Source organism: Molossus molossus, unplaced genomic scaffold (assembly GCF_014108415.1).
Source record: "Molossus molossus isolate mMolMol1 unplaced genomic scaffold, mMolMol1.p scaffold_m16_p_2, whole genome shotgun sequence".
NCBI classification, from domain to species: domain Eukaryota; kingdom Metazoa; phylum Chordata; class Mammalia; order Chiroptera; family Molossidae; genus Molossus; species Molossus molossus.
Genome location: NW_023425355.1, coordinates 108,998,864 through 109,025,877, shown reverse-complemented (window position 1 = coordinate 109,025,877; position 27,014 = coordinate 108,998,864). Strand labels below are relative to the sequence as shown.

The 27,014-nt window shown below is 36.8% G+C and overlaps 1 protein-coding gene and 1 long non-coding RNA gene across 18 annotated transcripts in view; both read left to right on the top strand.

Annotated features, from left to right (window-relative positions):
- The window catches only part of KDM6A (lysine demethylase 6A), a 270,740-nt gene that overhangs the window by 51,222 nt on the left and 192,504 nt on the right, over nt 1-27,014 (top strand). The window lies entirely within an intron of this gene.
- On the top strand, nt 60-26,144 carry LOC118635631. The gene is made up of 3 exons (XR_004960543.1): nt 60-440; nt 17,386-17,481; nt 26,109-26,144. It is a non-coding gene; the product is annotated as an uncharacterized LOC118635631 (long non-coding RNA).

The window sequence follows — 27,014 nt, the reverse complement described above, 5'->3', positions numbered from 1 at the left end:
ATTTGTCTTTATTTTAGTTGTAATTTTCCGTTTGGTCCTGGGAGACAGTTTGTGTAGCTTCCATTCACTCCACTCCCATTTTCAAATTTTGACAAAGAAGGTTTTATAATTTTAATCTCAGCTGGAGCCAGGAACTTTTTGTGAATAGAATACATTGAAGTTTGGAGAAACAATCGATATCACCGTACAATGGAAAGATAGAGCTTTTTAATTTAAAATTTATTGCATTTCTAATTTAAGTATGTGCGGTTTATTATATATCAATAAATCTGTAAAGTTTTTTTATTAATGTAAGATAGAAATTACTGCATTTCTGGAGATGGAGGTGAACCAAGTAATGTGCCATTTCTAGCCGTGATCAAACTGGTTGACTGTATTTGTTGTTTGCGGAGAGTGGTTGGAGAGGAGATAGATGCTGATCAAACTTAAATATCTTGCAGGTATGTTAGTTTTACTTCGAATTTGGGGGTTAGGCAGTTAGTTGCTTTTGTATTAAAATAACTTATGGAAAAAATCTGAAATTTACATGAATATTAGAGTTAGAACTTGAGACTTCAGAGACAATTTGTATCTCTGAGATTCCTAAACTTCTGGCTGTTAAGTGTACTTTAGGAGCAAAATATGAGGATACAGGTGCTTATGGAGTTTAACAGTGGTTACTGAAAAATAATAAAACAGTATTTTTAAAAGATGTTTTTACCTTGATCCACCGTAATGGGTTTTACATTGTAATTCAATGTACGTTCACAGTCATATAAATAAAAATTTTATGAAATGTTGTTTATCCTTATAACTTAAGATCCATTCTGGTACTTATTTCATTAATTCTTCACCTACTTAATTGGTTTCCATTAGGTTGTGGGTTGCAGTCTGAAACTGATCAGCAACATACTTGTTATCTTACTAGAAGTTATTCTGAGGTACATTATAGAGTTCAGCCTGTTTTTTTCCTGCTATGTGACCTCAGGCAAATTACTTAATCTCTCAGTGACTGACTCACTTTCTTCAAATACAAGGATACTAAAAACTGTACTATCTTATTAGGGTGATTGTGATGTTTAAATGAGAGAATGTAGATGAGACACTCAGGCATATACATCTGTCAGTGATGAACTGCTGTTGCAAATTCCAGAACAGAATAATTTAAAACAAGGACAATTCTCCTCCCCTGCCTTCTCCCCCCCATCTCCTTTCAGAGAAGAAAAATCTCGCAAACATTTCTACAAAACAGTAATATGTCTTTGAAGGTATAGTATCTAAAGAAAAGAATAAGTATTTCATAATATTTTCTTATTGAGAAGTGCACTTGAAGCTTGTTGAATTTTCTTTATCTACCTTCTCCCTTTCTTAGTTTCCTCTTTTTTCCATCCTTAAGTATAAAGAAGAAAATATAAAATGCCCACAAACCACCACCAGATAACTATTGTTGACATTAAATAAAAGCAGTTCATGCATATGAAGATGAGATACTACTACATACACATTAGAATGTCTAAAATTAAAAAGTGATCATACCGCCCTGACCAGTGTGGCTTCATTGGTTGAGCATCGTTCCATGCACCAAAAAGGTAGCCACTTTTATTCCTGGTCAGGGCACATGCCCTGGTTGCAGGCTTGATCCCCGGTCAGGGGGCTTGCAGGAGGCAGCCTGTCGATGTTTAGCTCTCACATTGATGTTTCTTTCTCCCGCTCCCTTTCTCTCTCTCTGAAAATCAATTAAAAAATCTTTTTAAAGTGATTATACCAAATGGCAAAGATAAGGAAGAATTAGAACTCTCATATACTGCTGGTAGAAATGTAAGACAGTACATTCACTTAGGGAATTTATTCAGCAAAACATACCTACTTATTTAGTCCCATAGGGGTCCCCCCCCCATTTAATTGTGGTTATTTTTAAGCACCATATTCATATGTCTTATCTATGTATTGGTTTTCTTTCTTTTCTTTTTTTTTAAATAAGAGAACACAGGCACACAGTTAAAATAAAAAAATTCAAGTTGCTCTGTAAGGCATATAATGGAACATTGCAGTCCTCCACTGTTCCTTTGACGTACCACCTTCAATGTTTAGCTCTTATTTTGGTTATTTACCTATGTGTTTCTAAATAATATGTGTATACTGCTGTTTTTGTATCATTCCCTCCCCCTGTCTCCCATTCACATTCTGTTTACTTTCTGGAGTGGAAGATAAAGTTGATTTTTTATCATCTCCTTCTCTCCTATGTCTTTCCAGTGCAAGAGCCTTGAGTTAAGTTAATAAAGAATGTTTACCTTATTATTGGTATTTCTGGTGGTAAGCCAAGCAGTATATTATAATGTATGTCATTTTATTAAATTTTAATAACTTTTATTAAGTTTGCTATAGATACCTATTACTAATTCTTTCAAACAACTGTAAAGTGCTTCTGAATACTTTTTCCTATTCTTCAAATACATTATGTAATCTTTTAGTTCTGGATAATTTCTTCACCTAAATCTTTCATGGTGCTCTCCTCTCCTCTTTTATTATTTGATTTTCCATCGTGTTAGGGAGAAGTGGCTCTTTATATTGGAGTTCTGTTATTTGGATGCCTTCTTTTCCTCTGTGCTTGAGAGCTTGATTGAGAGCTGCTCTCATATAGAATATATTGTGTTGGAAATAATTTTTCTTGAATTTTGATATTATTGTTTCTTTGTCTTCTAGCTTTCTTTCTTCATTTGGGATGAACCATTTTGTATGCAGTCTGATATTTTAAAACTTTCCATTCTTCTTTCCACAACTTTAAGGATTGTCTCTATCCCTGGTGTTAAGCGAACTGGTGATAGCCTTGGTCTGTCTGAAAACGTGTCTCTCAGATATGGGAAATGCATGTTGGCTCAAGCTTTTTATTATTTAATGTTACCTTTATAGAAAAGAAATCAGTTTCTTCCTATTCTTACATATGTCTGTTTGGTGCATTTTCTATTAGACAACATAAGCCAGTTACTGGAATCTCTGATGTCTTTGAATAATGAAAGCCCTACCAGGTGACTTGGGGATAGATATATACATAAGAATTAGTTCCCAGCCAGAGAGAGAGGTGACAGAGGCATACATGTTTGCGAGAGGGCATGACATGGAGCAACTGATTTTGTATATGATAGCATTCTAGAAGAGAATAGGTCCTATGCATCTGAGTCAGGAAAAAAGAATCATTTTGGCATAGTAAGTCTTATAAACCAGATGTTTAGGAAAAAAGTATTTATGATGCTTGTTAAAGATGGTAAGGCAGACTTTATTCCAGGGGGACTATTGAGATAGATATAGGGATTACTGCAGTGTTGGGGAGAGATTTTATTTAACTTTGAATACAACATGTGCAAAAGGGAATTTATAGCTAAGAATCATGGTGGGAGTCAGGTGCCAAAGGCAGGCCCAGGTAATCAGACATCACCTGGGGAATGACAGAGCAGGGGAATTCTGGCTAAACCAATTTAGCAGGATTCTTGTTAATGTTGAACAATACAGGACAAACACAGAAGTTCAGATATTGAAGCCTAGTTGAAAAACAGCTCAGGAGAACCAGAGTAGAATTTGCTTCAAGTAGAGAATCTTTATCACAGTGCACTGAGCTAAGAAAAAGTGATATGTGTAGGGAACTGTTAACAGGGAAGCATGCATTTGGTAAAGATGGTTGTTGGCAGTATATTATGGAAGGCCTTGAATTTTCTATTATTTCTGTATAGGCAAGTAGTTTTTCCCCCTAACCCCCCCTTCATTGTAATATACATAATACTTACCTGGCCTTTTCTGGGACTGTGTACAATCCTCAAAAGCTCTTTCATTTTATAAAACATGATGGCATGCAAGAGGCAATGATGTTATATATTTAACGTCACATACACATAAACACTCTAAGTGATCTATAGTATAGCATTTAAAACGTGTTCATGAAGAATTCAGCAGTTGGTTTTAGAAAGAGCAAGATACATGTACCTCTAGTAAAGTTTAGGGTTAGGGCAAAAAGGGGAGCATAAATATAAAACATTAGGGAAGAGAAAGATATATAACCACAATTATAAACAGAATGTGATGTACAGCAAAACAGTAATTAACTTTAAAATCTTAATGAAACAAGTGGGTTGTAACAAAGATGCAAATTATTATTTATAAAGTTCACAGTGGTGGTGGATACATATTTTCCAAAATTCTAATTTTAGCTTGAAATCTTAAATTGTGGTATTAACTCATTTAATCCTTACAGTAATCCTATGAGGTAATTGCTATAAAAGATTCCTATTTTACAGAGCACAGAAATTAGATTAATTGCCTTGCTTAAGGCCACACAGTGCAAAACTAAAATTTAAAAGCTGTCCACCCAGGTTCCAGGGTCCACACTTCTCTATTCACTGCATTTAGCTCTGATTGCATTAAAAAGGATAAAACATTTGGATGTGGATACTTTGGCACTATAAATATCATTAGTAACTGCATGTTCAAAAGTCATTTAGACAAGTAAGACCTAATTAGGTCACATTTGGTGTCAGATTGACATAGAATGATGTTGCCAGGAAACATCATACCAGCAGAGCAGTAACAGGCATTCCTTGTCTGTGGGGATTGGTTAGCTTTTGGCCCACCAAGTGACAGCTCAGGTGGGTGCAGGGATTCCTTTGACGCATTAGTTTTCTGTGGCTGCTGTGACACAAATGGGTGGTTTAAAACAACAGAAATGTGTTCTCTCTCACAGTTCTGGAGGGTCAGAAGCCTGAAAACACAGTGAGGCACGGCTGGGCAAGGCAATCAGTACTTCCTCTCTGGGGGGGCTGTAGTAGATAATCTGTTTCTCCTTTGCAGTTTCTGGTGGCTGGTCTTAACATCTCTGTGTCTCTCTGAAAACCCTCATTCCTGCCCCTCTCATGAAAGGATACATGTTAAGGCATTTAGGACCCACCTAGATAGATGATCCATGTCAAACACTTCCTTTCAAGATTCCTAATTTAATCACATCTTTTGCTACGTAAAGTCATCTTTTGTTTAGCCTACCACACCTGGTTTAGGATACATTTAGAATGTACACACACACGCACACACACGCGCGCGCCCACATCAGCCAGCCTTTCACCCACTTCCCCATTCCCCCACCCCTCTTCCCACGTTCATTCCCCCTCTCACTCATTCCAAGTAGGAACTAATATCTGTTGTAACTTTTATAGATATACCTCCCTGCAGTCTCTATAGGGACATGCCCAGTTAAAAAGAGTGCCTATACACAGGAAAACCCAAAGCTGTGGCATCCTACTAAATATTTATAGTTCATTTGCAGTTCTTTCACTCTAGATTTATCTTGTCAATCGTGTAATTTTTAAAAACCATAATCCATGTTGCTAGTAATAGGACTTACATTCCACTTTTACCAGTTTTAGAAATAAAAGAACTAATTAACCACAAGGTCGGATTCGTTCATAGAGGAAAAAGGGTTTTGTTGATCTTTTACTCATAGTAGCATATTACTTAGAATACACCATAAATGATTGTTATATGTTGTCGTCATAACCTTACATGGTTTACTGATACTGCCATAGGCTTTGGGAGTGTCAGTGAGTTGATAATGCACTGACTTTTTTCTTTTCTTTCAAGGTGAGGGTATGGCATTGTAAGATTTTTTTTCAGGTTTTGTAGATAATTAAAATGATGTTGTAAACCCTGGATAATAGGGAAGAGATTTTTAATGGATTGAAGACACATAATGGTAACATTTTGGTTTGGGGCGGTTTGGGTGAGCACGAAGGAAGGTACAGTGGGAGAGCACTACTAGAATGCCACTACACTCTATTATATAATGTCAAAAAAATTACATTATTTAATACTACCATCTCATTAGTATAACTTTTAAATTTGGGGAAGCTTTAAGCTCATAGTGGAGGTGTATATGTTTTTCAGTATTCTGATTTCTGTTTGAAATGGTAAGCTTGTTTCATTAGTGTTTGAGAAAATATCTTCCGCATACCTAAATTTTAATAAACATAGTTTGTCAGTTATTCTTCTGGGTAAAAATGGTGTTCATGGAAAAAGGCTAGTTCAGTTTACAACTTAAACAATCCCATGCATACTTACCCACAGTGCAGCCTTCATAATTCATTGTGAAGCAAAAATGCTTCAAATGAAGTTTCCATTTTATCTCAGATTATAAAAAGCAATGTGTACTCAAGGTTTGACATTTTCTAAAGTGATTTTTACTACTTAATAAAACTGACATTAAAAAAAAAAAAAAACTACAAGTGCTGGGTGGTGAAGAATAGGATGGTTTCTAGTTCAGTTTGGTACCTCTGTCTTGACTCCTCCTAAGGTGGCAGCAAATTCTCTAGCCACTGTTACTTTTGCATCATCAGTATAAATGTCAACGTAGTTAAAAAGAGAAAGAATGTCTTAGTATTATAATGAAAATAATTTTGATTTAGCAGATTTTCTGAAAGGATTTAGGAGACTCCCAGTTGTCCAGGAAGCATACTTAGAAAATGGCTGCCTTAGGATTACAGCATGCATTTTTGAGTTACTACATTCTAATTGGTACATCTTTCCTTTTCTTGGGCAGTGCAGGATTCTAGCCATTTCTCTCCTCCCCTTCTTTACTCTACCATTGTTGTGTATATTCATTCCTTATATGTTTTCAACACAAAATATTGTTAAAGTTGGCACCCATGTGTTCAACATTTTCTTTGCTTGTCATTCTTTTTGCATCTCTTACCTTCCTTTTGAGATCATTTGCTTCTCTGCATGTGAGTCTGTTGTGTTCACATGTTGAAAGTATATTTATTTTACCTCATGAAGTATGTGTTGAGGTTTTGTTGTTTTGCATATGGCTTCTAATTTTTCTATCATTTGTTGAAAAGATGATACTTTTCCTATTGATTTGCCTTTGTTCTGTGTTGAAAACAGTTTACTCTATTAGTATGAATCTCTTTCTGTGTTCCTTATTTTGTTCCATTGATATGTTTGTCCTTTCCTCAGTACCACTCTGTCTTGATTATTGTAGCTTACTATATTGCCTTGAAATTGAGTAATTTTAGAGAGAGAGGTAGAGAGAGATAGAAACATCGATAAGGGAGAATATAGATTGGCCTCCTCCTGCAACCCCCTCCCCCAATCTGGGGATCGGGCCCACAACCTGGGCATGTGCCCTGACTGAGAATTGAACTGGCGACCTCTTGGTGCATGGGTCGATGGTCTACCACTAAGCCACACAAGCCAGGCACTTATTTTTAAATTTTTTTATTGATGTTAGAGAGAAAGGAAGGGAGATGGACCGAGAGATAGAAACATCCATTGGCCGCCTCCTGCATCTCCCCTTCCCCGCACTGGGGATTGGGCCCACAACCTGGGCATGTGCCCTGACTGGGAATCGAACCGGCGAACTCTTGGTGCATGGGTTGATGCTCAACTATTGAGCCACACAGGCAGTGCCCAGCCAGGCTCTTTTTTAAAAAATGTATCTTAATTGTTGAATGTATTATAGATGCCCCTCCCTTTTTGTCTTTTTATCCCCTCCTCCCTGCCTCCCTTCTGCCTTTCCCACACTGTTGTCTGTGTTAATTGGTTATGCAGATATGCATACCAGTTCTTTGGTTTATCTCTTCCTGCCCACCATGCCCCCTTCCCTTTTTCCTCAGTGTAACAACCGATTTGTACTTATTTTTTTAAAAATAATTTTTCTTTATTGATTTTAGGAAGAGAGGAAAGGAGAGGGAGAGAGATAGAAACATTGATGAGAGAGAACATTGTTTGGCCACCTCCTGCATGCCCCCTACTGGCAATTGGGCATACAACCTGAGCATATGCCCTGATCCGGAAAATGAACTGCCAGCCTCTTGGTGCATGGGTCTATGCTCAACCACTGAGCCACACCAGCTGGACTAAACAGTTTTTTTTCCAATTTGTTCTTAATCCCTTCACCTTTTTCATGCATCCCCCAACCCCACTTCCATCTGGCAATGATCAAAATGTTCTCTGTATCTAAGAGGCTGTTTCTCTTTCGCTTCTTTATTTTGTTTGTAGATTCAATTGTTGATAGATATGTATTTATTGTTCAGATTCTTTTATCTTCTTTTTCTTCAAGAAGAGCCTTCAACATTTTATATAATATTGGTTTGTTTGTGATGAACTCCTCTAGCTTTTTTTTTTGTGTGTGAGAAATTCTTTATATGTCCATTGATTTTAAATGATAGCTTTTCAGGATAGAGTAATCTTGGTTGTAGGTCCTTTCTTTTCATCACTTTGAATATTTCTTTCCACTTTCTTCTGGCCTGCAAAGTTTCTTTTGAGAAATCACCTGACAGTCTTATGGGAGCTCCCTTGTAGGTAACTAACTGCTTTTCTCTTGCTGATTTTCAGATTCTCTCTTTGTCTTTAACCTTTTGCATTTTGATGATGATGCGTCTTGGTGTGGGCCTCTTTGGGTTCATCTTGTTTGGGACGCCCTCAGCTTCCTACACTTGTGTGTCTTGTTGCCTTCACCAAGTTAGGGAAGTTTTCTGTCATTTTTTCAAATAGGTTTTCAATTTCCTGCTCTCTCTCTTCTCCTTCTGGCACCCCAAAGATGCTAATGTTGGTATTCTTGAAGGTGTCCCGGAGGCTCCTTACACTAGCCTCATTTTTTTGGAATCTTTTTTCTTTCTGCTGTTCTGATTGGGTGTTTTTTGCTTCCTTATATTCCAAATCAATGTATTGCTTCTTGGTTTCACCTCCTCTACTATTGATTCCCTTTGTTTTAGTTAGTGCATCCTTTATTTCTGACTAGCCCTTTATTATGCTCTTGAGGTCCTCACTAAGTTCACTGAGCATCCTTATTTATAACCAGTGTTTTGAACTCTGCATCTGTGAGATTGCTTATCGCCATTTCGTTTAGTTCTTTTCCTGGAGTTTCGTTCTGTTCTTTCATTTGGGACATGTTTCTTTGTCTCCTCATTTTGACTGCGTCCCTCTGTTTGTTTCTATGTAGTAGGTAGAGTTGCTATGTTTCCTAGGCTTCGTACGTGTCCTGCAGGGTCCAGTGGCACAGCCTCCTTGATAACCCTAGCTGGACCCTTGGGGTGCATCCCTCATATGGACTGTAAACACTTCTGTTATAATTGAGTCTTGATTGCTGTTGGCATGTCAGTGGGAGGGATTTACTCCTGCAGATCAGCTGCAAGGACTGACTGGAAGTGCCCACTGACCTCTGACTACCTTGGAGGGTCAGCTGTGCATGGGCCCACTACACAGAGCAAGACTTATTTCAGTAGGGCTCTGGTACTCACTGAGTCTGCTCCTTGAGTGTGTCGCTTTTGGAGGTGGTTGGGTGGTAGTACTTCACCGTGGTCTGAAGCTGCCCACTGGGTGTGCTGGCTTTGGGTCAAGGTCAGTCACTTCCTGTGTTCTACCCAGGGCCACCATGCATAAGTGACAAAGCGATCTGCTGATGGCTGCTTCTTCTGCTGGGCTTGGAGGTTCCCAGGCAAAGCCTACTTGTGAACCAAGGCTTGCTGCTCCTAGTACTGGGCCTGGGGCCACTTACAGGTATGGGACTTGCTGAGGCCAAATGCTGCTTTTTTTGAGAGAATTTAGGAAAATTTGGAACTGGAGCCAAGAGAGGCCATTCCTATGGTAAAGCCACCGGATACAATTCGCATGGGTCTGAAAGTTGGTGGGGAAGAGCAAACAGTGAGAGCCAAGTTGCTGGAGTCCCAGATATGGCACTGGTCTGCCTGTCCGGTGGGGGAGGGCTGACCAAAGGAAAAGCTGCCTCCGACATCATGTCTTTCTGGGAGAAAGCTGCCTCTCCAGTGCTTGCCCTGATGCCAAACAACACAGTGCTTCTCTGTATGTCTCTATTGCCTTTTAAGCTGCCTCCTGCATGCTGGAACCTGGAGGGTGCCAATCTGAGTAAGTATAAACTCAGGTTCTTTAAGAGGAGCTGCCTGGGCCCTGGCCAGTTTGGCGCAGCAGTAGAGCATCAGCCTGAAGACCAGTGAGTCACGGGTTTGATTCTGGCCAAGGGCATGTACCTTGGTTGCGGTTTGTCCCTGGTTGGAGTCATGCAGTAGGCAACCAGTCGATGTGTCTCTCTTGCATCCATGTTTCTTTCTCTCTCTCCCTTTCTCTCCCTTATTCTCCCTCTCACTCTATGGGAAGATAAATGGAAAAATACCCTCGGGTGAGGATTAAGAAAAGAGGAACTGCCTGGGGCTCTAGAAACCTCAGCCTCTCTCAACTTCAGTTCCAGTTGGTTTTTATAGCCAGAAGTAAAGGGGACTGCTGTTCCTGGCACTGGAATCCTGAGCTGGGGTGCTTGGTGTTGGACGGGGACCCCTCACTCCTCAGGGAGGACCTTCACAGCTGAGGTATCCCTTCTGATTTTTATCTGCTGCTTGTGAGTATGGGACCAGCCATTCCATGCCTCTGCCCCATCTACCAGTCTCAGTGTGACTTCTTTAATTTTATAGTTGTAGCACTTCCATTCAGCTTGATTTCAGGTGTTCTGAATGATGGTTGTTCTGTAGCTGTAATTTTGATGTGGTTGTGGGAGGAGTCAAGTACTGCTTTTACCCACGTCGCCATCTTGACCATGTTTGCCTTCTGTTCCATTTCCATATAACTTTGAGATCACTTTTTCAGTATACACAAAAAATTTTGCTGGGATTTAAGGCGACTGCCTTGTATCTATCTAAATATCAAATTAGGGAGAATTGATATATTAATAATTTCTATTTTGTGAACATGTTATATCTCTCTGATTATATAGATATTTTTTGATTTCTTTCATCAGTGTTATGACTATTTTCTCAACAAAGGTCCTACACATATTTTGTTATATTTTTACCTAAGTACTTCATTTTTTGGTGCTGTTGTAAATGGTATTAAAAATTATTCAATTTTGTCTGGCCGGTGTGGCTTAGTGGTTGAGTCAACCCATGCACCAAGAGGTTGCCAGTTCAGTTCCTGCTCAGGGCACATGCCCAGGTTGTGGGCCCAATCTTCAGTGGGTGCATGCAGGAGGCGGCCAGTCGATGTTCTCTCTCATCAATGTTTCTGTCTCCCTTCCTCCCTCTCTAAAATCAATAAAGAAAAAAGTTATTCATTTTTAATTCTTCATAGCTGGCATATGGGAATATAGTTGCCTTTGTATGTTGACCTTGAATATTATACTTATCAGTTCTAGTAATTTCCTGAATTTTTTTTATTAAAGAATTTATTTATGTTACAGATGTTTCTCCCTTATCCCCCATTGACACCCTCCTCCCCCTAGTGTTGTTGTCTATGTCCATTGGTTACTCATACATGCATATAAGTTCTGTGGTTTATCCCCCCCACCCTCCTACATCTCCCTCTTCTGAGGTTTGTCAGACTGTACCCTACTTCTATGTCTCTGGGTCTATTTTGTTCATCAGCTTGTTTTGTTCATTATATTCTACAAATAAGTGAGATCATGTGATTGATATTTCTCTTTCTCTGCTTGGCGTGTTTCGCTTAGGATAATACTTTCCAGGTCCCTCCATGTCATCTCAAAGGAAAAGAGATCTTTCTTACAGCTGCATAGTTCTCCATTGTGTATATGTACCACTGCTTTTTTATCACTCATCTATTGATGGACACTTGGGCTGTTTGCAGATCATAGCAATTATAAATACTGCTGCTATGAACACAGGGGTACATACATTCTTTCTGCTTGGTTTTTCAGGCTTCTTAGATATATTCCTAGAAGTGGGATCATTGGGTCAAATGGCAGATCAATTTTTAATTTTTTGAGGAAACACTGTATTATTTTCCATAGAGGCTGCACCAGTCTGCATTTCCACCAGCAGTGTACTATAGTCCCCTTTTCTCCACACCCTCGCAAGCACTTGTTTGATGATTTGTTGATGGCAGCCACTCTGGCAGGTATGAGATGATACCTCATAGTTGTTTTAATTTGCATCTCTCTGATAGTAATGATGAGCATATGTTTAAATATCTCTTGACTATTTGTATGTCCTGATTTGAAAGGTGTCTATTTAGATCCTCTGCCCATTTTTTTTATTGGGTTCTTTGTCTTCCTTTTGTTGAGTTGTATGAGTACTTTATATATTTTAGATGTATCTGATGTATCGTTGGCAGTTATGCTCTCCCATATAGTGAGTTCCCTTTCCATTTTGATGCTTGTCTCTTTTGCTGTGTAGAAGCTTTTTAGTTTGATGTAGTTCCCTTTATTAATTTTTTTGTTTGTTTCTGTTGCCTTAGGCATTGTATCAGTGAAAATGCTGCTGCTTGTGATGCCTGAAATTTTTTTGCCTACATTTTCTTCTGTGATTTTTATGGATTCATGAATCACATTTAAGTCTTTTATCCATTTTGAGCTTATTCTTGTGTATTGTGTAAGTTGTTGGTGTAGCTTCATTATTTTGCATGTCGCTGTCCAATTTTCCCCACAGGACTGCTTTCACTGTGTCCCATATATTTTGTGTTGTTTTGTATTCATTTTCATTGGTTTCTAAGAAGTTTTTAATTTCTTCCTTGATCTCCTTTGTAACCCATTCGTTGTTTAATAACATGCTCCTTAGCCTCCATGTGCTAGAATGCTTTAGAGTGTTTTTGTTGTAATTGACTTCTAGGTTCATGCCATTGTGATCTGAAAAGATGCTTGATATGATTTCAGTCTTCTTGAAGTTGTAGGGGCTTAGTTTGTGTCCTAACATGTGATCGATACTTGAGAATATCCCATGTGTCCTTGAGAAGAATGTGAATTCTGCCGTTTTGGGGTGTAATGTTCTGTATATATCCATGAAATCTATTTGATCTAGTGCATCATTTAGAATCTGTTTCCTTGTTAACTTTTTATTTAGATGATTTATCCAATGATGTCAGCAGGGTGTTGAAGTCCCCTGTTAAGATTGTATTGCATTTGATTTCTCCTTTCAAGTCCTCCAGAACTTTTTAAATGTATTTTGGTGCTACTATGTTAAGTGCATATATGTTTATCCAGATTATATCCTCTTGTTGGATAGATCCTTTCAATATTATGTAGTGGCCTTCTTTGTATCTAGTTATGGCCTTTGTTTTGAAGTCTATTTTATCGGATATGATTATTGCTATCCCAGCATTATTTTTCCTTTACATTTGCTTGGAAAAAATTTTTCCATCCCTTCACTTTCAACCTATGTGAGTCTTTTTGTTGTGAGGTGGGTCTTTTGTAAACAAGATATATATGAGTCATGCTTTCTTATCCATTCACCTACTCTGTGTCTTGATCAGAGCATTTAATTCATTTACCTTTAAGGTTATTATTTATATAACTTATTGCCATTTTTGTTTATTATCATTATGTTTCTTTTCCTATTTCTTCTGCTTATTATTGTAGTTCTTTCGATATTTCTTGGAGTGCTGGTTTGGTACCACAGTTTTCTTAAGTTGTCTTCCTGTTTTTTGTTTTCTGTTTTTCCTCACCTGGAGGACAGTTTTGTATTTATCTTCAGATAGGGTGGGAGGGAGAGAGGGAGGAAGGGAGAGAGAGAATCTTCTATGTGAGAGAAACACAGTGACTGGTTGCCATCCACATGACCCCAACCGGGGCCAGATATAAACTGCATCCAAGGTACGTGACCTTAGTGGGAACTGAACCTGGGACTGTGATCTGAGGGTTGACGCTCCAACTGCTGAGCCAAACCTGCCAGGGCTGTCTTCTTGGTTTTTAATTGTTTTTTCTTTTTGGTGAGTTTTTTTCTACACTGTCTTCTAATTCACCAATCGGGTTCTCAGCTTCCTTTGCTCTGCTGGTCATTCCTTCCAATGTCTTCTTTATTTTTGGTATGTCATTCTTAATTTGCAATTGGTTTGTTTTCAGTGCTTCTATATCTTTACGCATTCTGTTGAACTTCGTCATGATTATTACTCTGAGCTCTCCCTGTCATATCTTGCTCAATTCCATTTCATTCATTTATTCTCCTTTCAGATTATCTTGTTCTTTCACTTGGGATTTGTTTCTTTGTTTCAGCATTTTGGCTGTCTTAGTGGAACCTAACCACATTTGGAACCTGCCACATTTTCCCTGTGGTTGTTAAGTGTTCTGCTGGTTGTGGCTCCCTCTATTGGGTTTGGATGAGTGTGAGGGCACTGTCAACTTTTTCTTTCCTGGGTAGAAGGAAGGGTTCATTTATTTGCCAGTTTTTTGCCTAGAGGGTATTAGTCTTAGTTACTTGATGAGCCTGGATTTGTAGCCCTCAGCTGAATGAAAAATCCCTCAGCTGCAGAGGATTTCAAATGGGTGGGGTACTTGCTTAGCCTCAGTCTGCATTTCTGTGGCTTGGCCTGGTGGTGTTGAATTCCTGTGGAAAGGGCTGGTCCTTCTCTCCTGGGCTCTGGGATGGGACTCTGAGTAAGGTGGCTACTGTCCTGGTAGGGAGTGATTCAGTACAAGACTCCCTGTGTCCTCCCGTCCAGCTCTCTCCTGAGCCAGGGGCCCCAGACTCTCTCCACAGAGTTCCAGTGCAGTCCACCCGCCCTCCCTCTGCAGGAGCCCAAGGTGAGTGGCTGTAGCTCATTTGGTGCTTTTCAAAACGCCCTGCTTTCTCAGCGGGAAGCACACATTCTAATATAGCCCTTGTTGCTGTTCATGTGCTTTCAGCCCACCCCCAGGTGCCTCTGCAGTTCCTACCAGGCTCGATTTGGCATCCTCTTTCTCTCCCTGGTTGTACCGTCTCTCTTTAAGGTGCTCTTCAGTTGGTTTTCCCTGATGATTTGTCTTTATTTTAGTTGTAATTCTAGTTTGGTCCTGGGAGACGGTCTGTGTAGTTTCCATTCACTTTGCCGCCATCTCTTTTCTCTTCAGCAGTTTTTCTTTTTATTTCATAATTTGTTCATTGCACATGAACATTCCCCAGTCAATCATGTGGGCCCGGAGACTCCCCTTCAGTCCACTCTCCTTCTAGTGATCAGCTGGTCTTTTAATTTTAACTTTAAGTTATCCTAGTCTACCTTCAAATTACATTATACCATCTCATGCCTAGTATGGACCTTGTAGTATAGACTACCATTCTCTCATCCTGTTCTTTTTTGGTATTGTGAGACATTTTACTTCTATATATGTTATAAACCCTACAATGCATTTTATTGTTTTTATTAAACATTGCAATCTTTTTTAAAAATTAAACTTTATAAAGGTACACTTTACATATATAGTTAATTTTACCTGTTTTCAGTGTTTGACTTTTGACAAATGTATACACTGTGGTCTTTTTAGACTGGCTTCTTTAATCGGCATTTACCTTTGAGATTCATCCATGCTATATATCACTTGTTCATTCTCTTAATATTGCTAAATAGAATTCCATTGTATAGATGTACCTCAGTTTATTCATTTACCTGATGAAGAGTATTTGGATTGTTTCCTGTTCTCATTAATTATAAGTAAAGCTCCTACAAAAATTTAGTGCAGGTTTTAGTGTGAGCATAAGTTTTTACTTCTCTAGGTTGAATACTTTGGAATGGGATTACTGGGTCATGTGATAAATGTACATTTAACTTCGTACTTAATTGTCAAATTGTGTTCCAGAGCGACTTATCATTTTGCATTCTCACCAGCACTGTATGAGAGTTTCAGTTGTTCTACATCCTTATTTAACGCTTAGTATTGTCACATTTTAGTATATCACGAACCTTGAGGACATAATGCTAAGTGAAATAAACCAGTCACAGAAAGATAGATACTGTATGATCTTAGTATATGTGTAATATAAAGTCCAATCTACTTTCTCAGAAGGAGAGAGTATATTGGTATTTGCCAGGGCAGAGGTTGGTCATTAGGTACAAATTTCCATTTATAAGATGTATAAGTTCTGGGGAATCTAATGTAATTATAGTTAACAATGTATTGTATACTTGAAAGGTGCTTAGAGAGTAAATCTTAAGTGTTCTCACCATATTAAAAAATGGTAATATAGCCCTGGCTGGTTTTGCTCAGCGTTTAGAGTGTTGGCCTGCGGTCCAAAGAGACCCAGGTTCGGTTCCCGCTAAGGGCACGTATCTCGGTTGCAGTTTGTCCCCGGCCCTGGTTGGGTTATGCGGGTGGCAACCACTCGATGTGTTCCTTTCACATCGATGTTTCTCTCTCTTCCTCCCACTCTTATCTGAACAAAAAATGGAAAAATGTCCTCGGGTGAGGATTAAAAAAAAAAAAAAAAAAAAAAAAAGGTAATATCTTTGTGAGGGGATGGATGTGCTACCCTAACCTTATTGTGCTTATTATTTATATATATATGTGTGTGTGTATAAAATCATGTTGCACATCTTTAATTTACACAGTGTTATATGTCAATAACATCTCAATAAAGCTGGAAAAATTCAAATAGGCATGTAGTAATACCTCATGGTTTTAATTGATTTTTGTAGTTTCCTAGTAAGGCTTAAAATTGGGTCACGTGAGTCCTCCAACTTTCTTTTCCAAAATTGTTTTGGTTATGCTAGTTTCTTTACCTTTACACATAAATTTTATAGTCAGCTCATCTGTATCTATTAAAATTGAAATTGCATTACATTTATAAATTAATTGAAGGAAGTTCTCATCTTAATGCTGTTGAGTTTACCAATTTATGAACATGGTATTTCTCTGCCAAGGTCTTTGAATTTTTCATCATTGTTTTGTGGTTTTTAGAATATGGCTTCTGCTACATATACTGTTAGAATTATATCTAGTTTATGTTTTTGGAGCTATCAAATATTTAAAAATTTTTGTTTCCAATCATTCATTGTTAGTGCATAGAAATACAATGTATTTTTTTGTATGTTGATCTTGTATCCTGTGATCTCACCAAACTTGCTTATTATAGGATTTTTGTTTTTGTCTTGGTTATCTTAGATTTTTGGGGTCAGTTGTGCTTTAAGGAGATATTTAAAAAGTAAGAAGAGTATATATATTTTTTTGTTACTCATCACCTGAGGTTGTTTTCCATTGATTTTTTTTTTTTTTGATAGAATGGGAGGGAGGGGTGAGGAGAAAGAGACAGAAAGACAGATACATCAATGTGAACGAGACATATCTATTGATTGCCTCCTGTATGACCCCAAATGGGGCAGGGGATCGAACCTATAACCCAGGTACGCGATCAGGAATCGAACCTGTGAACCTTTGGTGAGCTGATGCTCTAACCATTGAGCAAAACCAGCCATGGCAAGAAAAATCTTTTAAAGATAACTTGTGCAGCTACCATTTCTGGTGATCTTTTGTGTTCTGCATGTAGATTTTCATTTGGTATAATTTTCTTTTGCCTGAGAATTTTTTTGTAATGTTTCTTCGACTGTAGGCTTGCTGGTATTGAATGCTTTCAGCTTTTGCAATCTGAAAAAGTGTATTCACCTTTTTTTGAAAGGTATTTTTGCCGAATATAGACTTTGAGGTTGACAACTTTATTTTCCTTTTAGTAACTATAAAGATATTGTCCAACGTTATTCCAGCTTGCTTTGATTTGGGCAAGAAAAGTCTCCATACCTGTGATGCAGCCTGAAAAGTCTTTCTAGGTAATAAGCTTTGAATAATTTTAGGGCTCAGATCCTTTGTTTTTCCTTTCACAAGAATTACTGTCATGTGTTCTCTGATATCCAATGACTGAAAACTTTTGTTTAATACATTTTCTCTGGGTTTTAGTTATTTTATTCAGGAGCAAATTTGGTCCATTTCACTGCATATTGGCTAGAAGCAGAAGTCCAAAGACTTAAGAATTTTAAATCTTATAATTCACTGTAGATTGGAGAATTTGAGATGTCAAGAAGTATGTCGTTCTAGTAATTTAAATGTGTTTTGTTTGTAGAAACTAGATTTAAGGTTTCTCCTGAGACTAGTTTGTTGACATTTTTTGCAGAGTACATGTAACCATCAATTTTGTAGTTTTGATGATTTAACATAGAAATTGAATAAGAGTTTATTAGAGACTTAAGCTAAATGATATTTTGGATGGTCAAATTTCATATGAAAATATTTTAAATGAGTTTTTAGTGTTAAGGCAGTTTCCTTTTAAATTCAGATTTTTTTTGTAAAATACTCTTTTAGAACTGGTTTTACAGTTCAAATTAGTGAGATTGTTAAAAGAGCCAGTAATAATGGGAGATACTTGAATTTGCTTGACACTTTAACTTTCAATTCCTGAGTTAAAAACCTTTCCAGTCATATTGGAAAAATTTATATTTACGGTAGGCTGAAGCAGGGTTGCCTTCTAGTGGTTTAATAAGTTTGAGCCCTTGTGAAGTATCTAAGGAGTGGGTAATGAAACTCTGTGTCCCTTGATCTTTATTAATCAGCAAAAAATTTGATTGTGTTTTGCTTTGTTGCTCATTCTTGCAGTTTATAATTCTCAGTGGCAAATCAGATTTTCCTCAGTAGTTATTTAATTGAGTGTTTTTTTTCTTGATTCTCAGGAGATTTATATATTCTGAATGTGAATGCTTTGTCATGAACAGTGTATTTTCCCAGTTTGTGACTTGCCTTTATACTAACTAGTGTGGTCCAAATGTTGATGAAGTAGAAGTAATCTGTCAACCTTCTTTTTCATGACATGCATTTTTAAAAACAATCTATTTTTAAAGAAATCCTACTCTAACCTGGTGTTAGACATTTTGCTGTTTTTTTCCCTAAATGGTTTAAATATTTTGCCTGTTACATTTAGGCCTTTAATCCTTTGGAAAGACCCAATAGGAATCTATTGATGTCCTCCACCTTTTTTTCCCCCCTTCATTTAGAAATACCCTATTGGCTCACCACCATTTTTTGGTTTGGATATTGTTTGCTCAATTTGTTACAAGCTTCCATGCATATGAAGGTGTCTTTCTGAGCTCTGTTGCTAAATATTTGTATTCATGCACCAGTTCTCTTTATTTCTGTATCTTTATTGTAATTTATGGTATATGGTACAGTGCCAAGTTTCTTTTGGTTATATTTGTATAGTATTTCTTTTTTTTTCTTGAAGTCTTTTTAATATTATATATTTTAGATGTGTGTAACAGATTACATAAATCAACTTTAAAAATCTGTTCAATATCTTTTTTTACCTAGCATATTTATTGCATTTATATTTGCTGTGATTAAAATTGCATTCATTTTAGTATACCCATATATCGATCACTTTTGCTCTGCCTCCCCCCCCCCCCCCCCATGCTTAGTGACTTTCTGAATATGAACTTAGTTTTTTGGAGCTGTAGAAATGTTTGTGCTTGATTTTGGTCTCTACTTTGTATTGCTATTAGTTGAGGACTCTGTATACTTAAATTCTTGCCTGAGGTTTGTTTATAATGTTCTCCCAGGTCAAGTGAGTGAATTCAGGCTTTTGGTTAAGAATTTCCAGATATTTTCTTCTCCAATAATTGCCATTATGGGATGGGCAATTTTCCTTGTCCTTTCAAGACCAATTTTAAATAAAGTTCAAAAAATTGTTTATCATTATATTATATTTTAGTTTACACTTAGATTGAAGGTGTACTCCATTGAGGTCTCAGTGTTATGGGGGAAGGGTGTCTTATTTGACTTCCCTTCTTGGGTGGCCTCAGGCTTTGTGTTCTGTCCCCTGAATGAGGTCTCTCTAAACCCAACACTTAGGCTCACATAAGCTTTCAAATGTCCTCAGTGCAAAAAATTGCTTCAGTACTCTCTACCTTTGCCTAAGTCGTTGTCCCCTGCCTATTCTTTCTAACTTTCTTGCTAGGTCAACTTCACACTAAGAATGTATGTAATTCCCACTGCCACTGTGTTTTGGCTGACATTTTTTTTTTTATTTTTAGCAGAGTGGCCACCCAGGTTGCCTGAAGTGGAAGTACTTCTCAACCCTTTTTATTATGGCATGCTTAGAAAAGTGATAGTTCATACTAATTACCAGGAGATACTGAAGGCGCTTAAGATTGGTGAAGGTACATATGCAAGGGCTCTGACACCTGGCACCCTGGCTACCTTGGCACCCTGGCTGTTTTTTGCCTGGCAGCCTCAGAGGCTGAGCCTAGCTCTGTCTCAGCACTCCTATTACCTGCCTATCCTTAGTACATTTGTTGGAAAGCTTTTGAGTGTAGAATATCAATCTCAGAAACAGCTGTGTATGTATATTGTTTTTTAGTTCACGAGAAAGGGGGGAATTACAGATCCTGAATCATGTTGGGCCAGTAAAAAAATTGCACAGGAAAGAGAAATGGAATCAGGTTTTTTTTCTTTACACTCAAAGGATTGGTGAATGTTTATCAGGTCAGGGGTTGGGGATTTTCTAATTCTGAACCTAACATATACATTATAAAGGAAGTGGTGGTTGGTTTTGAGAAACCTTTTATATGAAAACCTCTCTAAGAATTCATAGGCAAATGCAGACTGGGAAGAGATATTCTGTAGCAATATTATACATAAAAATATTTTATATACAAATAGCACCTGACAAATCATTTAGGAAAAAAACTGTTTTAAATCTGTGAACAGGTTGATAGTTCCTGAAGGAAGTGATAAACTGAGCTGATAAATATTGGGGAAAAAATAATCAAAACTGAAAATGAACACTGCTGATGGAAGATTATATTGGTTCAATTTTTTTTGGTGGGATTATCGAAATTTTAAAGTATGCTTTCCATTTGATTGTGAGGAACTGATCTTAAATATAAGTTGTCCAAATTATGTTCATTGTGTAGTAATAATAAAAACGTGATTAACAACCGATACCCTTTAGCAGAAACAAATAAAGACTTAGCTGTTCAGTAAAATGCTGTACAGTTGTTAATTTTCTGTAGATCTATATGTTTTGACATGGTAAGCAGTAATAATATACCAAATGAAAGATTATTAGTAAAACTGCATACAGAGATTTGTCCTATTTGTATATTTGCATAAATAAAGATCGGGAAGGGTATATTCAGACCACTTAAAAAGTTTTTTTTAAAGCACTGTCTTTGAGAAGTCTTTATTATGTTACAGTTTCTCTAGTTACAGGATTGTTCATTTAATAAATCTAAGTGCCTTCTACATATTAGAAGTTGTCAACTTCAAAGCAGATTATTGTTAGTGGAGTTTATACTCATAAATTTGTCTTCTCTCCCCCAATGAGGCGCTTGTTCCTTCACTCTTTTTTTGTGTATTTATTATTTAAACAATATGTAGAAGGCAAATGAATGCATACTTTGCTACCAAAGCTATTAATTTGAACTGCATATATTATAGCAAGCATCCAGGTTATAGCAAGCATAATACATGCAGTCTTTTACAACTTCATGGAGGTTTGGTTTACATAATTTTGTTGTAGATGGCTTTCTGTCTGTATATTTTTGGAACTTTGAGTTAAGTGTGTACAGCTGAAATGACAGGGAGAATGATTGCTTGTAAGATTGTCTCTGTCTACTTCTAGATAAATAATATACCCTGTGGAGTAGAAAGCAAATGAGGTAAAAAATAGGTTATAATACTTATTGCTTTTCACGGGAAATTGCAGGATTACTCTGGGCTATATATTCAAAGAACTCACTGCTGAAATTCTACCTCATACACCCCTTACCTCCAGATTTTAAATATACATTATTTTAAAGATTATTCAAGACTTAATTCATGTGCCTAATTTAAATGAGGCTTTATAAATAATGTACTTGATTATACCCCATCTGCACAATGTTACATTTAACATGATATGGAAAAAAATTATTTGGAAAATAGCTTAGCTGTTTTGACCCAACAGCTTTTTAAAAATTTGTTGTTGGCAGTGAGTGTATACATGCATGTGTGCTAATTTAGAATTCATTAGTTCATTTGGCTACATGCATCAACCATAAAGGTTTTAGAGTTAGTAGTAAACTAGCCAAACAGTTGAGACAGTACATCCTAATTTGCTTTGTTGCAGCTGTATTTGGCCATTCTTTGGCAAATATACCAAAGAGAGAAAATAACAACAGCAGGTAAACTAAGGAGATGTAATTAAAAGCGTACAAACCATTTAACATTTTTCGGATTTACACCACATTTCATCTCAACTGGTGTATCATTATTTGTATATAGGAGCAATCAAGTTTTTCTGCCACAGGTGGCTTTTGAATATGGTAACTTGTTTTTTTTTGTCGTTGCTTTTTGTTTTGGTGTGGATGTGTCTGTCTTTTTGAACAATGATTACTTTTAATAATATTTTCAGTAACACAAAGTGAGAAAAACATGGTGAAGAACTGAAGCTAAATCTTTCTGTGGGATGGTGGGAGCAGGAAGTGGTGATCTTACGTGTTGCATTTCTGCTTGATGTGTATGTAGAGTTGTGGAAGGAGCTAGTGTGTAGGAGTGTAAGAGCAAGAGCTACTTATGGAGGTTCTGTTTTTGGAAATGACTTTAGGTTCCTAGGCACGACCCTAGTTGAACAACTTACTGCTCAGAGGCTCTGTAGCCATACTGTTTGAATCCAGCCTCTGCTAGTTAGTAGCTCTTTGACCTTGAGCACAGGATTTATTTTTTCTATGCCTCAGTTTTCCTGTCCCTGGAGTCTCCTTATCTCATGGAGTAATTGTGAGAATTAAATGAACACATATAGGATGTACCCCCAAAATGTATACATACTTTGAATTATTATAAAGCCAGTTGTTATTAAAATATATTTTATTTTCAAAATATAATAGAATCTACGAACATTGTTTTGTTAACACGTCTTTTCAAACTGATGTCCGTTCTGGCCCAGGCACTGCTCTTAATAGGAAACAATGGAATAACAAACACCAGGAATCATTTCGTTTGGTGTTTGTGCACGTTCCCTTTCAATAGCTGCCCTTAACTCTTCGACTGTTGCCCGTTTTATACCATTAACTTGATCTTTTATGTATCTCCATAAAAAAGTCTAGTGGATACATTTTTTTTTGTTCAAAGCTTTGTCTGCCTTCACCCATTATTTCAAATCAGTTAAACCTGGAAAGGAGAAGTAAGGGAATTATCAGCTGTTTAAAGTGTGTATACATTTTTTTTTGCTTCAAATAGTGACTGGTACATATCAAGAGCTCCAATATTAGCTGCCAGCACTTGAATTACTATTACTAAATTATCTAGTTTGATTTCAACAGTGTAGTTCTGTGAGAATATTTTTCAGTAGCAAATCATTTTCAACAGTTTATTTGAAAGTAATGGTACTTAAGGTTCCTTGCTAGTTTCTTGAATGAGTTTCCTTGTTCATTAGAATCGAGCCCATACACTGAATACAGAGTAAGTCCAGCTGGTGTGGCTCAGTGGTTGAGTGTCGTTGATGTTTCTAGCTCTCTCTCCTTCTCACTTTCTCTCCCTCTAAAATCAATAAAGAAAAAAACAAAAAGAATGCAGAGTAAGTAATAGGTCCAGAGAGGATGAGAAATCCAGGTTTGAGACTGATAATGCCTAAAATTTTTTATACTGATTTTGTTGTGATATAAATAAAATATATATTAATTGACAATTGGAGTGAGGGAGATAGGGTAGAGTAACGTGTAAATTCTTATATCTTCTCTAAAATGTTAGGTAGGATGACAGCTAGATTTTTCCCCCCTTCTCTTTATCATTTTGTTATTGTTAATGATTATTTCGTTAGCTCTCTCTCTTTTATTTTTTTATTTTTGGAAGAACACTTTATCTCGTAAAAGAATTCTCATAGGTGGTCAGTTTCTGCCTGCTCTGGAATACCACTGTTCCAGGAACTTGGGCTTCCCTACTCTATCCTCTGCTTGGTGATTCCAGCTAGGGAGAGAAGGGTTTGAAGCAGAGCATGTGCTTTCCTTATATCCGGTTGGCCAGAACTTATTCACTATACCACACCTGCAAAGATGGCTGGAAATCCCAGTAATTATTCTATGTAAATATGTGTGTAATTAAATTTAGGGGTTGTAGTAACAGAGGAGGAGAGGAGAAAGGATGTTGGGGACACCTAGACTCTGAAGCAAGTTACAGAACAGTGCTTATATAAAATATGTAAATATTAGTACTCAAGTGGGGAAAATATATGTGCTTCCATCTGCACAAAAATTTTTGATTATAGTAGAATTTTATTTTACCTTTATTGCTTCTGGGAAAGGGAACTGGGTGGCTTGGCTCTGGATTGGGAGAATGACTTTTCACTATAATATACCCTTTAGAATTGGTGATGTGTCATTTTTAACTTTGCGAAAATAGCAAATGAAATTAAAAGTCTGATATATAGGTTCAGAAATAGATATGTCCTTAACAATCAGTAATACTTGAGATGATCTCATTTTAAGTGTATAACTCTTCCCTCATTAAAAAAGTGTGGTGTGTTGAAATTTCAAAGAACAGTTTAGATTCAGGTACTTTCTAGGGTATTTTAAAAGTAGTCAGGCAAAGGCATTCCTGAGGTCTACAAAGGGGAAGAATTTTGATTTATGAGGCATATTTCTGGGAAGGATATCATTTTTAATGATGAAAACATTTTTAGGGTTTTGGGAGAACAGATCAGGATAGTATGTTTAAATATGCTTAAATCTCTTAATCTTTTGTAGTCAGCTGCTAAACCATCTTGTATGTCTGTGGCTGACTTCTAGGAAGTATGGGCAAAACTGCATGCTTGTTTTTTATTATAGTCTACTTAAATGTTTTGATTCATTTAAAAGCATTGGTTCATCTAAAAAATTAGTGATTTATATGTTAATGAAAATGCTTTTAAATAACTAATAAGATTAATTGTTAGCATCCTGACTTATAGTTCTTAAGAAATGGAAAGTTTAGGACAAAGACAAGAGGGTTATTTGAGAATCTACAATAATAAAGTGGCATTGCTTTGTTAATTCAAGAAATAATATGTTATGCCCCTGTTATTCGTGATCGTGGGTTGACAGAGTTTACAGGTAAGGGAGACAGAAAGTACTGGGGGAAGGGGCTTGCTAAAGGAAAGCCACCAAACCACGACTGCATTGAGATTCTGTCTCATGCATTCATGGTAGGCATAACAAATAGCCAAAAAGAAAACTATTGGGGTTATATAAATTACATTAATTTATTGTACCATTTGTATATCACCAACCTACTTCTACCAATCTTTTAAATTGAAAAAAAAAAAAATCACTTGAGTTTCCTATACTTAACAACTCTAAAATATTAGCAAGTGTCATGTTTTAGCTAGGAACTGACCAAGTTCATAAAAGACTTTAGTACTTAACATTTAAAATAAGTTGGTTACATGTCTTTTCTATGAGCTCTAAGCTTTATCAAGGTTTAGAAATAGAGGGTAATGATGATTTCTGTTCTGAGATAACATGTTTTTCAAATAATAAAAATAAAGCAGATACTAAGCATAAATTATATTGAACATTGTGGAAATGGCACTATAATGGGAGGAAGACATCCAAGCCCTCTACCTAGCTGGGAGGATCTTAGTTCACTCTCCATTGATTCTAGTATTTAATGATAAACTTTATTTTCATTCTCAGTGCTTTTCGTAGTAGGTAGTAAGGATTGTAAATATGTAAGCTACTAGCTGTAAACAACTATAGACTGTAAGAGTGTTTTATTGTTTTTGGAGGGTGTGGTTCATACCCAGCATAAGATAGTGCATTATTTTTATAGGCTTTTTATTTATAAACATAAGAAATTTTGCTCTCCTAGAATTTAACATGTGGGTTGAATATTCACTTATTTTGAAGTTTTAAAAATTATCTAGCTGTAAACTGTCCATGAGCCACCTGTCTATTTAAATTTAAATAAAAATTAAAATGAAATAATCTAAAAATTCAGTTGTTGTCTTGTACCAACCATGTTTCCAGAACTCAATAGCCACATGTGTCTAGGGCAGTGGTTCTCAACCTTTCTAATGTCGCAACCCTTTAATACAGTTCCTCATGTTGTGACCCCCAACCATAAAATTATTTTTGTTGCTACTTCATAACTGTAATTTTGCTACTGTTATGAATCGTAATGTAAATATCTGATATGCAGGATGTATTTTCATTGTTACATATTGAACAGAATTAAAGCATAGTGATTAATCACAAAAACAATATGTAATTATATATTGTGACATATTTATTTCTAATTACAAATGAATGAAATTTTGTCTTAAAGCATGGTGTAGCATGGATAACAGTCTTAATATAACAACAGTAAACTACATTGCTACATTTTGTGACAGTATGCGTAAAAAGCCAACGTCAGTGCGTCAGTGTGAAGGTTGAGATTGCTTCTTTCTCACCAGATCAGAAATTCTCTGGGCAGTCTTTGCAAGAGCACAATGAAGATCATCTTCCACAACAAGTCTACTTCTGTATTTAGACTTGATAATCAACAAACTGGAAAACCCTGTTTCACAAAGATGTTGGAAATCGAAGAAGGCACAACACAGTCTCAGACAGAACAGAATATGACTGCAAACACTTGATACAGAATTTTGTAACTGGCATTTACTTGTGGATAAATCAGTTCTCGCTGCATTGCTGTTAATAAGTTCAGTGAACTCCTCTTGTGCTGTCTCAGGAACATCTTCAACTTTGACTGAATGGGCTTCTGGCAAGTGCAAATGGGGTGTCAGGTAGATTTGGAAAGTATGATGAAATTTTGTCTGCAAGCATGTGCGAGTGTTCTTTCACAGAAATTATCATTGTAATCCTTTTGTCTGGTTCAATGTCATGTTCCTCAATGAAAACAAATAAGGTAGGCAGCATATACATTTTATTTTCATCCAATTTTTTTTGCCAAAGCTGAAGTTTCATTTGGAATGATCCGATCTTTTCAGACAAATTGAGGCATGTTGCATTCGGTCCTTGCAGTGATAAATTTAACTCATTCAAGATGGCAGAGATGTCAACCAAGTAAGCTATTATCTGCAGCTCACGTTTACTGCTGAAAAATTCTTCGAATTGCGGTCTTGCTCTCTGATTAAAATACGTTGTCAGTTCATCACAAAGCTCAAAAACACGTTTTAAAACTTCCTGTTGACAACCATCTCACTTCAGTGTGAAATAGCAGAGCATTGTTCGGTGCATCTAACTCGTTGCACAGTTGCGAAAACAGTTGACTCTTTAAAGTGCTCACCTTTACAAAATTAATGGAACTTATGATGCTTTTCATTACTTCTTATAACTCTTGTGGCAGCGTCTTTGTT